Source organism: Sturnira hondurensis, unplaced genomic scaffold, assembly GCF_014824575.4.
Source record: "Sturnira hondurensis isolate 20B ecotype Veracruz unplaced genomic scaffold, ASM1482457v3 Scaffold0021354, whole genome shotgun sequence".
NCBI lineage: Eukaryota > Metazoa > Chordata > Mammalia > Chiroptera > Phyllostomidae > Sturnira > Sturnira hondurensis.
The window spans coordinates 36515464-36527444 of NW_028093985.1; the positions used below are offsets into that span (position 1 = coordinate 36515464).

General features: G+C 41.5%; 1 non-coding gene across 1 annotated transcript; it reads right to left on the bottom strand.

Annotated features, from left to right (window-relative positions):
* On the bottom strand, window positions 1–71 carry LOC118977550 (small nucleolar RNA SNORD50). Its single transcript, XR_005064555.1, has one exon. It is a non-coding gene; the product is annotated as a small nucleolar RNA SNORD50 (small nucleolar RNA).
* Between the last annotated feature and the right edge of the window lie 11910 nt (window positions 72–11981).

Genomic DNA, 11981 nt, shown 5'->3' on the forward strand with positions numbered 1-11981 from the left:
ATCTCAGAAGCCAGTTCTGTATTAAGTTTTTTCAATAGAAATTCAGGTTTGGGATAGGATCATCACAGATATTATTCTCATTCTTGCGCAAGTGCATTTAAAATGTTAAGTTACAAGTATTTTTCATTCTATTAACTGAGGTGTATTATTACTCAATGTACATCACAGATGGAACTGAAAATCACACTGTGGGCCTTGAATAAATGTACTCATGGCTTTTAGGGAATCACTGAATAAATTTTAAAATGGAGGCCTGTCTGACTAAAAGTATTGCTTTTGGTAAAACAATGTGGCTGTATTACCTTAAGCAAGTAAGTATTTCTCCCTAAAATTCATTTTTTTTAGTTAGAAACAAGATATTACTTAAATCTTTAAATAAGCAATGATTTTCTTTTCTGTTTGTGTCTCTAACAAGCAGATTTGTAACATGTGGTATATATGTTCATCTTGATAAGCCTTTTTAACTGTAGTAGGCAATAATTTCCCGAGTGAATTACATATTACAGTTGGTGGTCATGTAATTATTTTTACGTGGGAAAACTTATAAACAACCAAAGGCTTTTTCAACTTATGGACATGGAAAACAGTGTGGTGACTGCTGCCGGGGAGGGGCGGGGGGGAGTAAGGGGACTAAATGGTAATGGAAAAAATACAATGAAGATTAAACAAAAAAGAAATGGAAAAAATTTCCCCAAGTCTGTGTTACATTTGGTACTAGTCAGTGATATGAAGACTGACTGGAAGGAAAAATATAGAGTTGAATGGTTAGTGTTATTTTCATAACAATCAGCCTTCGTCATCTTTGTAGCTGAGGAGTCCTTCAGATGAGAACTGGGACTCTTCCCTCCACTTTGCAAGCCATAGGCCTCCTACAACATAATTCCTCTTTTGAATGACTGCTCTTTCTCTGTGACCCACGTGACAACAGCTACCTTGACAGAGTCATCAATGACAAAAGCCTGGTTTGAAGCCAGTTTCTTAGCAGTGAACCAACTAAACAAATGGATGATAACTGCGTATCTAATTCTGCTTTTATGATGATTTGAAGGCACAGGAGGATTGTTTCAATATATTCTAGGAAGCAAACTTCCTGTTGAAGTGGTGGTTGATAGAACACCCTGGTGAGATAATCTATGATCACATGACTCTCTTTAAGTCTTTTAAAGCAAAGACATAGATTCTGGAAACAAAATTGCAACTAGAATGAGGTATTAAATTTCTGTGTCCCACAACTGGCTTTATGTGGATTCAGAGTGGAATGTTTCAGTTTTACATTTTGAAAAGGAAGAAGCTTACATTTCCTGTGTTTGTCATTTATAAATTGATTTCAACCCCAGGAAATCATACTGTTCTCACAAGGACACTGAGATGTAGAAAAACATGTGTTACTCCCTCCCTTTTGCAGAGAGAAGCTAAGGATTATAAAAGGTGACTTAACCGAGGTCATGCCATGAGAAAGTATTCAAAAGGAGAAAATAAAATGAAGCCCTAAAGTAGAACCTCAAAGTCAGAAACAAATCTTCTGATTCAAAGTCTCCTTCAGTACCCCTGCCTGATAGTATGAGCATCATTGCTTAGACTGCCCCAAGCCAAGAAGCCAGCTATTTTGAAGTGGGGGAAAATTGATTATTTAGCTTCTTGAGCAGGGCAATATGCTTGAATATGAGGTTGTCTTTAAGGCTTCACCAAGGAGCTGGAGTCCAGGGAGCAGCAGAAGCAGTGTATCAGGCAGAAGCAGGCTCCTTCCACTTTCACGGGATTGTGGGAGGGAGAAGTTAGCGTACCTCGTGGTAGGTCAGTGAGGTGAATCTGGAGAGGCAATCCCCCAAGCCTTTCTCAGTTACCGTGTGGTGTGAAGCACCCTAGCAGTTCTTACTCCCCTGAAAGTGTCTAAGAATACAGCTGAATTGAAAGCAAAAGAGCTGTCATGGAGACTGCTTCAGTTTTGGGCAAAGTGATTCTACAGTCACGGTCAAGAGTACAATACTGCAATTAGATGACTAATTAGAGATGGGACAAAGACTGTGATTTTGTGTGCCTAGGAGAACCAAGGTGAGATCTCATTTACCAACGCCAACTAGCTACCAGGCCCTAATCAAACGGAGAAAAGGAGGCAATACCACAAACTAGCTTGGCTTTAGAGATGAGAGGATCAAAAGTTACTGCCCGAGGAAGCCCAGTTTTCTCTTCACGAGGTTTTCTGCATCATAGCCCTCATCCATCCCTAGTGTCTCAGACATGGCCAGCAGTGCAGATGAGGAGGCCAAGTCCAGCTTGAAAAATAGATTGAATGATATTATTCTCAAGACTTTGTAAAAGAATAAACCAAACTATATTTTAATTTAAATAAACCTGTGAACTAAAATTTCCCCTTATAGCTAGTAGGGGCTCAGTAAGAAAAATAGATTACTTATTGACAAATTAAGAGACCTATATAAATTGTGGTGTGAGTGAATTTTGGAATCCATTACACTTATACATATATATGTGTGCATGTGTACACATACATGTGTATATGTACATGTGTATAAAAATAAAGATTGCCTATTCACAGCTGTTCATAATAAACACAAACATTCACATAAAATACCTGTTCCCAGATCATGAATTTTAGATTTTTGTTTGGACCAACAGCTCAGGTCTGGAGGTGCTTACAATTACTGTGGCTTTTAATTTCCCAGTGTTCATAGTCACTGGGTAAAAAAAAAAAATTAAGAAAGGAGCTCAGAAAAAGTATCTGCTTTAATTGTCACTTCAATGGGGAGTATTACCATAAAGAAAAGAAGGGGAATAAAAATTTTAGCCTGAGGTACTTTCAGGCAAGAATAGGTGAGGTCATTTGCCCAGGAAATTCCACTTTCTGACCTACATGTGAATTGCGGGGAGGGGAGAGGGGCGTTCTCCCACCATTACTTTTGGACTCCATACAAGCAGTCAACATTTCTAAATGTTCCATAGTTATAAAAACTTAAAGAGAGTAATTCTGGTACTCAGGATGATGTTTGAGTTTAAGTGGTATTTTATTCAGAGTCAAGGGCATCTGATAATTCAGCCCAGCTATTTCATGACACCTCTGGGTCAGAAGTTTATTTATGCCAGCATTTTCCCAGAGAATGTAAATTCTGTGAATTGCCTCCCCTCCCCCCAGGGTAAGGAAGTGTCTCATTGTTAATATGTTAAACCTTTAATTGCCCACAGCTGGAAGTTTCCTTCGGTAATTATGAGATTCTTTTCTGCATTTATATTGTTGATCATCCTGTGTGAAATTCTTTAACAGCCCTCATTTAACTCTTCTAGAGTGCTTGCAAAATCACCACTTTGGAGACAGGAAGAAGATCGTACTAGATAATTTTTTTTCTTTTGGCATTCGAATAGGTTCCTGTTGTTAAAATTGGGCATGCTTAAAATATTTTAAAACCATTCACGAGTGTTTTGGGATTATAATTTCTTCTAGATTCAAGTTTAAATGCTTTGATCTCAACCTGAAGTTTGCTTTTTTCCTTCTACTTTTATGAAAAGTTGCTTCATACATTTTTAATATTTAACATCAGAAACCCCTACATGTGCACTGGAGAGTTTCCCATCTTATTCGAAAAGTGATAGTTTTCTTTCAAGACAGATTTCTGAAAGTATTATTGCTTTATCTATTGTCATTTTATCCACTTTGAGATGAATTCTTTAAAATCATTTTCCGAATTTGCCTTTGGCTTAGTTTAATGTAAAGCTTTTAGCTTCTGTGAGAGCCATTGAATAGAAAATGACAATCCCCTACAGCAGTTCACCACCATCACCGTTGGGATCAATATCCTTTTGGGTGAGGAGCATGGTTTTAACTTACATTATTAGAGCACACAGCAAATATGTATTAATTTCCCTTTTTGGAACGAGAGGTGAGATTTCCCTCTAGAGTATGAGACCTTAGCTCAGGAGTTAAAACAAAAATTTTACATTTTAACTTTTGTAGTTTAAGCTTGGTGATGGTGTCTTAGCTCGGTGATTGAAAGCAATTTCAGTAAGGGCTGAATCTAATTGTTTCATAACCATACAGAATCTCTGGGGGTTTTCTTGCATATACCATTGTATAGTGTGTTCTTCGAATTCTCTCCCTCTGTGCCAAGAACACTTCCCTCAAGACCGGGTGTTGGCTGGTTCAGTCCACCCTGTCAGGTTTATTATGTAGCTCTGTGAAACCAAGTGTTTGTCAGTCAGACAAACACCCAGGAAGGACTCGCAGAGGGAAGCAGGACTGCAGCGAATCGAGATTAATGCGCGTCTTTAACACCGGCACCAGAAGAGTGAGCCTCTTGGCTTCCCTGCATTAGATGGATCACCCATGTGGAGTACTTTGCAGTAATAGTAATGGCTGATATTTATTGAGAAATTATCCGTCTGAGTTCTTTGCACGAACCATCGTACTTCATCCTCACCATGTCTTCGTGCAGTAGGTGCCATTATTTACAGTTGTGGAACCTGAGGAACAGAAAGCTATAGCTAATACTTTGCCCCAGTTCCTTTGGCGAACAAGTGGCGAAGGCAGTATGGGAGTCCAGAGCTTGAGTGCATGACTTCTCCCCTGTGGTTGATCTAAATCAAGTCAGACTCCTTGTCTGTGTGATTTGAAGGGCTAGATGCGGGCCTGGGTGTCAGGTCTCAAAATTAGTGTTGCCAGCAATAAGGACAGAGTCCCCAGTCAGATCTGGTTTGATCCTATAGGTTTGTGTTTAATGATCTTGCACTTAATAATTCCTTCGATGCATTGTTTTTCAAACCTTATTCAATGTATGCAGTCATATTACTTATCTCATTTATACCATAAATCACTCAGAATAGGTCCCCTATTTCTTTCATGAATTTATTCATTTGTCCATCCATCAAACACTTATTGAGCTGACACAGAATTCCAGGCCTTAGTATATCCTTTATCTACTTTAGAGCACCTGGTTTTGAAAAATAATTGGAGTTAAGAAACTTGCGGGGAGAGGAGAGAACACCAGGGACTACTGTGAGGAGAAGAGGGAGGGAGGAGGAAACAGGGGACACTGGAGGTGGCAGGGTGGGGGCAGCAAGATGACCACAGCAAGCAGGAGTTGGCCAGGAGGTGTGGGCACATTTCCCTTATCTATTTAAATGATAAGACATTCCTACTCTTGGAAGTGACAATGAAGTCATATTTTTCTTCTCTCACTGTTTCTGGACTAGGAACCTGCACATTACGGGCACTTAATTAACATTCGCTTCAGGCACAAATAGATCATGTAAATGCACATTGAAAATACATACATGAGGATGTAAATCAATCATATACACTGAAAATACATTCTGGCTAATACATGACAAGGAGTTTCTGGGTTGTCTTCAGGGCTTGGGTAGCTCTGATAGTGAGGCTGGTGAGTCCTTGGCATTAAGTCGAGCCTTCTCTTCTCCTTCGAAATAACACTGTGCAGAGGGGAGAGCTGTTTAAACCTAAAAACCAGATTGTCTGCATCCTCTAACTCATCTTTTTTTATAGTATACATTGATTATGCTATTACAGTTGTCCCATTTTCTCTCCCCTTTATTCCCCTCTGCCCTTTACCATCCCTCCCACCTGCATCCCCCACCCCCTTAGTTCATGTCCATGGGTCATACGTACAAGTTCTTTGACTTCTACGTTTCCTATACTATTCTTAACCTCCCCCTGTCTATTTTGTACTGACCATTTATGTTTCTTATTCTCTGTAGCTTTTCCCCCATAACTCATCTTGCTATGGGCTTAACATCTAATTCATCCATGACACAACAGACACCGGCTGCATCTGAGTGATTACCTTTTAGATTTGAGAGTTCCTTATAAATTGTTTTCAAGTATGTTTTTCTGTTTCCTTCCTTTGGTGGCAAAGTGGAGATCTGCCCCAGCATAAAATGTTTTACTCAATGGCCCGAAGACACATTTTTCTTTAAAGCAGACTTAAAGAAATAATTATAATGTTGGCCAGATAGCAGGAATATTAATTTAATGTATTTTTTAAAGTACCTAATGGCTTTCAATTTATCCATGAAATGTGATGTAAAGTGAATCTGGTAATTTCTAAGTCTGTGTATGAAGTCTGGTGTTTAAAATCTCCATCTCCGGAGCTGCTCAGGCCGTAGTGATTCTAAACAGCAGCTGGAGGCAAGTTCACCAGTGAGCTCAGGAGCTTCACATCAGTCCCAGGTGTGACACACAAACCCCTTTGTCTCTGCCCAGCTATGACTTTAGAAGGCATTCTCTCCCTTTTCCTCACTGTGTCAGGTGGGCCTGGACCCCTGCCACCTGGACACCCAAGAGAGGAGGCAGGCCTTGCATTATGGTTTCAGAGTTGTCTGCGGGCAGTGTGAGACCTATACAGTAAATATTTTAAAATTCTGTAAAGAGCACTCTCCAGGCAGAGTGAAGGCTAACCATCAGGGGAAGGTATTGTGACAGATGCCCTCCGAGTTACCTTGCTGAGCAGATTCGCGAACTCATGCTGCTGTTTGATGTGGCTTCCAGCAGACCTTTCATTAAATCCATGCCTTGAGCTGACCTACAGCACTATTCCTCTGCTCCAGTGCCCTTCTCTGCACCGGCAGACAGCCAGGACCACAGAAGGCTGTGTGATGAGCTGGGAGCCGCTGGGGCCAAGAAGTGCCCTCCTCCTGTCTCCACAGGCCCTAGCAGATAGGGTAATACCCTGCCTGTGAGAGCCATTATGTGACCAGATGTGCCCTCAGAGAGCCTGGGCCTCTCAGAGCCACAGAAACAGCAACCAGTGAGGAGGCCTGATTATGTCTCAAGCATTTAAGTGTTTTCAAATGCAAACCACTTAGAAGATGGCTGAACTGTGGTAGCCTCTGCTATAGTCTTTTGCCCATCGCTGGGTTTGTTTGGTTAGCCTGCTCGAGAGCTGCAGGGAGAGTCAGAATTTTATGACTGCATTTACTCAACTTTTGCTGTTTTGCATGAAGGGCGTGTGGTTTGTGCAGAACCAAAATTTAAGTAATGGTTGATTAGCAGAAAAATGGGCCTTGACTGTTAAGGAATTCCCCTCACGTAAATGAAACCCTGTGTTTGTAATAAGAGGAATTTCTTATTGTGCAATGCTAGAGGCATTTGACAAAGTTTTACTAATCCACATACCATACCTTAAGGCTTTATGGGCAACAAGCATTTTACCTTTAAAAGCAGCAAATATTGCTGTTATATACTGTCAAAAATGACTTTTATAAAGATGCAGTGAGTACTTTTGCGAGAGGACAGCAGTGCTCCCTGGTTATATCTCACTCGGCGCCGGCGTCCACCACCCACATGGGTGGGAATTGATTGCTGTTGATGGAACTGGTTGAGCTCTTTGGGCAGTCAGAGCACCAGGCTCTGTGCAACAAACAGTAAGAACAGGGCTTTGCCCTTCAGAGTTTGCCTGTGAGAGGCTGACCAAATTAAGAGAGGCATTTAAAGCTCTAGGGGATGAAGCTAATCCATTAGCATCTCCCTCTTCCAAACCCCCTTTCCTAAGCATTTCTCTCCCCTGGTGAAAGGGGGCACATAGGGCCTCTGCTCTCCTCCTGTCCAAAGAGGCATGGCCTTCCAGAGTCAGGCTCTTATTTATTTATTTTTTACCCTTCGTGCACTGTCCTAAATTTCTCTAAAGGAAGAAAAAAAAAAGAACAAAAAAACATCCACAGATAGTACAATTAGCATTCAAGGTTTACATGTATGTTTTTGGTTCTGAGCAGCATGGTAAAAACAGGCAAGCTTTTCATCTGCCCTGGTTTTGGACTAGCCTATTGAGTGACAGTGAGGAAGACAGGTGATCCCAAGGATGTCGGTTTTGTAACTTGTTAGAAGGGAGTTATATTTAAAGATTACTAACACTGATGTCCCATTCAGCTCTAAAACTCCATGGTTCTCGGAGGCTTTCTCTTCCTAGCCTGCATCATTCTTTCCCTTCTCTGAATTTTTACTCTTAATGCTTTATAGTTCAGAAAAGCAACATCAGCCTAACCTGGGAACTTGTCAGAAGTCTAAATTCTCAGGCCCGAACCTGGACCTACTGAATCAGAAACTCTGGGTTAGGTCCAGCCATCTCTGCTGACTCTGAGAATTACCGATCTCAGATTCTGATTATTTGCGTGTTTTTTTAAAGATTTTATTTATTTATTTTTAGACAGAGGGGAAGGGAGGGAGAAAGAGAGAAACATCAATGTGTGGTTACTTCTCTTGCACCCTGCACTGGGGAACCTAGCCCACAATCCAGGCATACGCCCAGACTGAAACCTAGCCCACAATCCAGGCATACGCCCAAACCAGCGACCCTTTGGTTTGCAGGCTGGAGCTCAATATACTGAGACACACCAGCCAGGGCTATTTGCTTGTTTTTGAAAAACATATTCTGGGCAGTAGTCGGGTCTAATACAATTTTTATCTCCTATGGTTCAGATGACATAATGAGTGATAAAATTTTTAAAATTTACTCTTAAGTGTACATGCATGACCTGAACAGACTAGGATCCTGTGAAACACATCTAAATTCTGACAGCAACTCTCAGCTATGTACCTTGTGGCAAGACAAATAAAATAGTGCCTGTGTTGCTCACAAACTGCTTTTTCTCTCACTGCTTCTCTCTTAATTGACCTCTTCTGCAAAAAATTTTTCCTCATCTTGCATTTTGCTTTCTATGACTTATTCTTTTACTGGGCAATGTCACCTCTTAGGAAGTTGGAGACAAAGTGATTGAAGTTTTCTTTAATTACAGGGTGGGGCAGAAGCACATTTACAGTTGTTCATATGGAAAACAATATAATAATTAGTAAATAATACAAGAGTTAACTCTGGTTCATATACTCACAACTGAAACCTACTTTTGCCCCACCCTGCATATCAGGATGCAAAGCTTTTCTACAGCAGGAAAATGCAACAAAACAAAACAAGCAATGTTTATCTTAGTATCTGAGGCCATGATTTAAAGCCTGTTTACATGTCTAATTATTAAAGAATGATAAACACGTTTTCAAAGGCAAGGAGGAAAAACGCATTTCTTAGTCTACCTTCTGTTTCTGCCGAACTACATTTCCAACAGATGGCAGGAGCATCTGGGAAGCAAGCCAGCTAGGCACACTGATGGGCCCTGTACGTATATAGCAACTGCTCCTGGTCATTTCCATGAGTCAGAAGTGTGAATGAGAGAGGCATTTAGTGCTGAGCTTAAACATAAAACCTGAACTGTCTACCAGAGTATTATAAATTGGCTGGTACTGGATTGTTAACTTCCTTGCGTTTTAGAGGTGGTTTATGCTGGAAAGAATTAATACATGTTTGTGTGATTTTAATTATTCAAAGGTTATCTCTTTTGTTTAAAGGACCACAGCCGCAGTAATTAAGCATGTCATTCCCTGATGGGCACCTGCTTGGTTTACGTGCTGCTTTTATTCCTATTTAGCTTTTTTTGAAGGCAAAATACTGTAGAAGCAACAAGAACATACGTGTGATGGTGAAAAGCTCAAACTCTTACAATTAGTCTCTCATAAAAGTCTGAGTGGCAATATCTGAGAATGCAGTGAGCTTTATAGATCATGCAAAATTTATTCATGAATAAATCCGCAAGGAGACTTGGGTAAATACTGCAAAAGCAGTCACAAGACACTGAATAACTGCAATTCAGATGACATTTCTTGGATCCAGTGTATAACAAAATAAAGGATTGTTCACATTTTGTGAAATGAGTTGGAGGCAGCAGGACAAAAAGAGGAAAATACATTTTCCTTGAAAAAGTAAAACACATTTGACTTTTTTAAAAAAAGCAGTGGGAGAGATGGCAATTCCACAGAATACTAAAGAAGGTATTATTCTCAGCTTCAAAGACCCCCACAAGAATTTCCTTAACACACCATGGAAGTTCTAAGTAGAATAGGATAACCTAATAGTAAGGAATATCAAAGACTGTTTTGCTGAAAATTAAGATAAAGCAAAAAAGCAAGTGTTTTCAGTGGCTGTTTTTCTCTTTGCCTTTTCACTACCAATTAGAGCTACTCTCCACCTATTACAGGGGTGGATTCTCCCCTCTACCTCTGACCTTGGGCTGATAAGCTATTCCAGTAAGCTTTGAGCAACTGGAAAACATTTTACCTTTTCATTTTTGTGTTTCTATACCCCAGTCTATAAGGGCTTAATAAGTGTTGAATGTTCCATGACTGAATAAACCCATAGGGAGCCTCTCGTTCAACAGACCCCTGGCTTGCTCCCAAACCCAATTCTTTCTTCATGGTCTGCTGGTGCCCCCTGCTTATCTTAGGCCCCTTGCCCAGATTCTGACTTCCCATTATCTTGGCTCCCTGTAACTTGGTTTTTCTGATCCTTTGTAGCCCTTGAGACACATAGTGTGGGGCACAGGTGCTCCTGTGGTAAGGTTCTATTCACAAGAAGGAAAATTGCGTGACAACAGATTGATTACTTTATTCAAAAGCCTTTTGTCTTCCTCATGTCAAGACTCCTTGGGACAGAGTGAAAATATCCATCCTCCTTATATGAATCTTCTGTCGTAGTCCTTTTGCAGAAACAGTCATGTAGGTCTTTGTCTATCAGAGAAGGCAATAGAGTTGTGTCGTACGTGAAGGTTGCATAGAAGAACAAAGCCTTGCTATTTTAGGGGAATGTGGCAGTTGGACCCATTCTCATCCTGATGCCCTTTTTCCCCCCTGTGTATCATGCCTGCAAATACACAGCTGGTATTTTCCCCCCACTAACTAAGAAAACATGCAAGTGTTACTGCGAGTGTAACTGAGCAAACAGGGGCCCATTCACATGGCACAGGGGTCCATGACCCAGCCATCAGTGTTGAGGAAAACAGGTTTTGATTTATAAGATCCCAACCTTGGGGACACTGAGAGCACTTTTGCCCTGAGCGCTGTCCTTCCCTGAGGCCCAGCACTTCCCTGGCTCCCCACCAGGCTATCCGCAAGAGCCAAGCCCAGGAGGCCCCCATACCCTCATCTGAAGCTGGCTACACAGTTTCCGCCCCCTCTGGAAAGTACATTCATGGGCTACAAAGTCACTATCCTGTTGCAGCAGCTCCCCTTCAGGATCTGGGGTGCGTTGTCTTCAGCCTCTATGTAATAGTCAGAAAAGCGTGTGCAGTGTTGCGTTGGGTCATGGTGAAGTCCAGGAAGGGCACCAGTCCCAAGAGAGTGGCCTGTCTATGTGTCCTAAGACCCAAGAGTCATCATCTTGCAGGTAGAGTCCTTGATGGCTTCTGAGTCGGCTAGAGCAGGCACACTCAGAGAAGCAACGTGATGTTCTCTCCCTACTCTGCCAGGCCTCCTGACCAAATCCTGACTACAAACTGCCTAGCTGCCACCTCATAGGTCTTTCTCCTCTACACTCACTCCACCAACATGGCTTCTATCTCACTGAGAGCAGCATGCGCGCTACCACCCACTCTCTCAGCCTTCATGGCAGACCAGCCTCTCTCTCTGCCTGCCTTTAGTTTAAATTCTGACCTAGAGCTTCCAACCTGACCTCCTATGCGGCTCCACCCACAATGAGCTACATTTGCCAGTTTTCTATATCATTTGCGTTCTCTCAGCTGCCATCTCTAGTCAGGGCGGGAGTGACTCAGTGACACAGGGGAAACGGTCACTCTGCCTCTTGTACAGGTGCTGTACAGGCTTCCAACTATATCACAAGTCACCATACATTCTGAAAGTCACATACACACCTTTTGCCCTGGGGCAGTAGCATAGCTATTAGCTTGCTGTAGATATGCAAGGTATCTTCCCCCACCCCCCAAACCATGGACTCTGGGGAATATCTCTGGGGACCCCTCACTCTGTACCCCGTTTCAGGAGAAGTAAATAATTGCCCATTGTGCAATATATTAGTATTAGGGGAATATAGTATTAGAATATCCGACCCTAAATTTATGTCACTGTGAATGAATTTACCAGATCCTTGATCAAGGAGAAATAAAAAGGGAGGAGACAAATT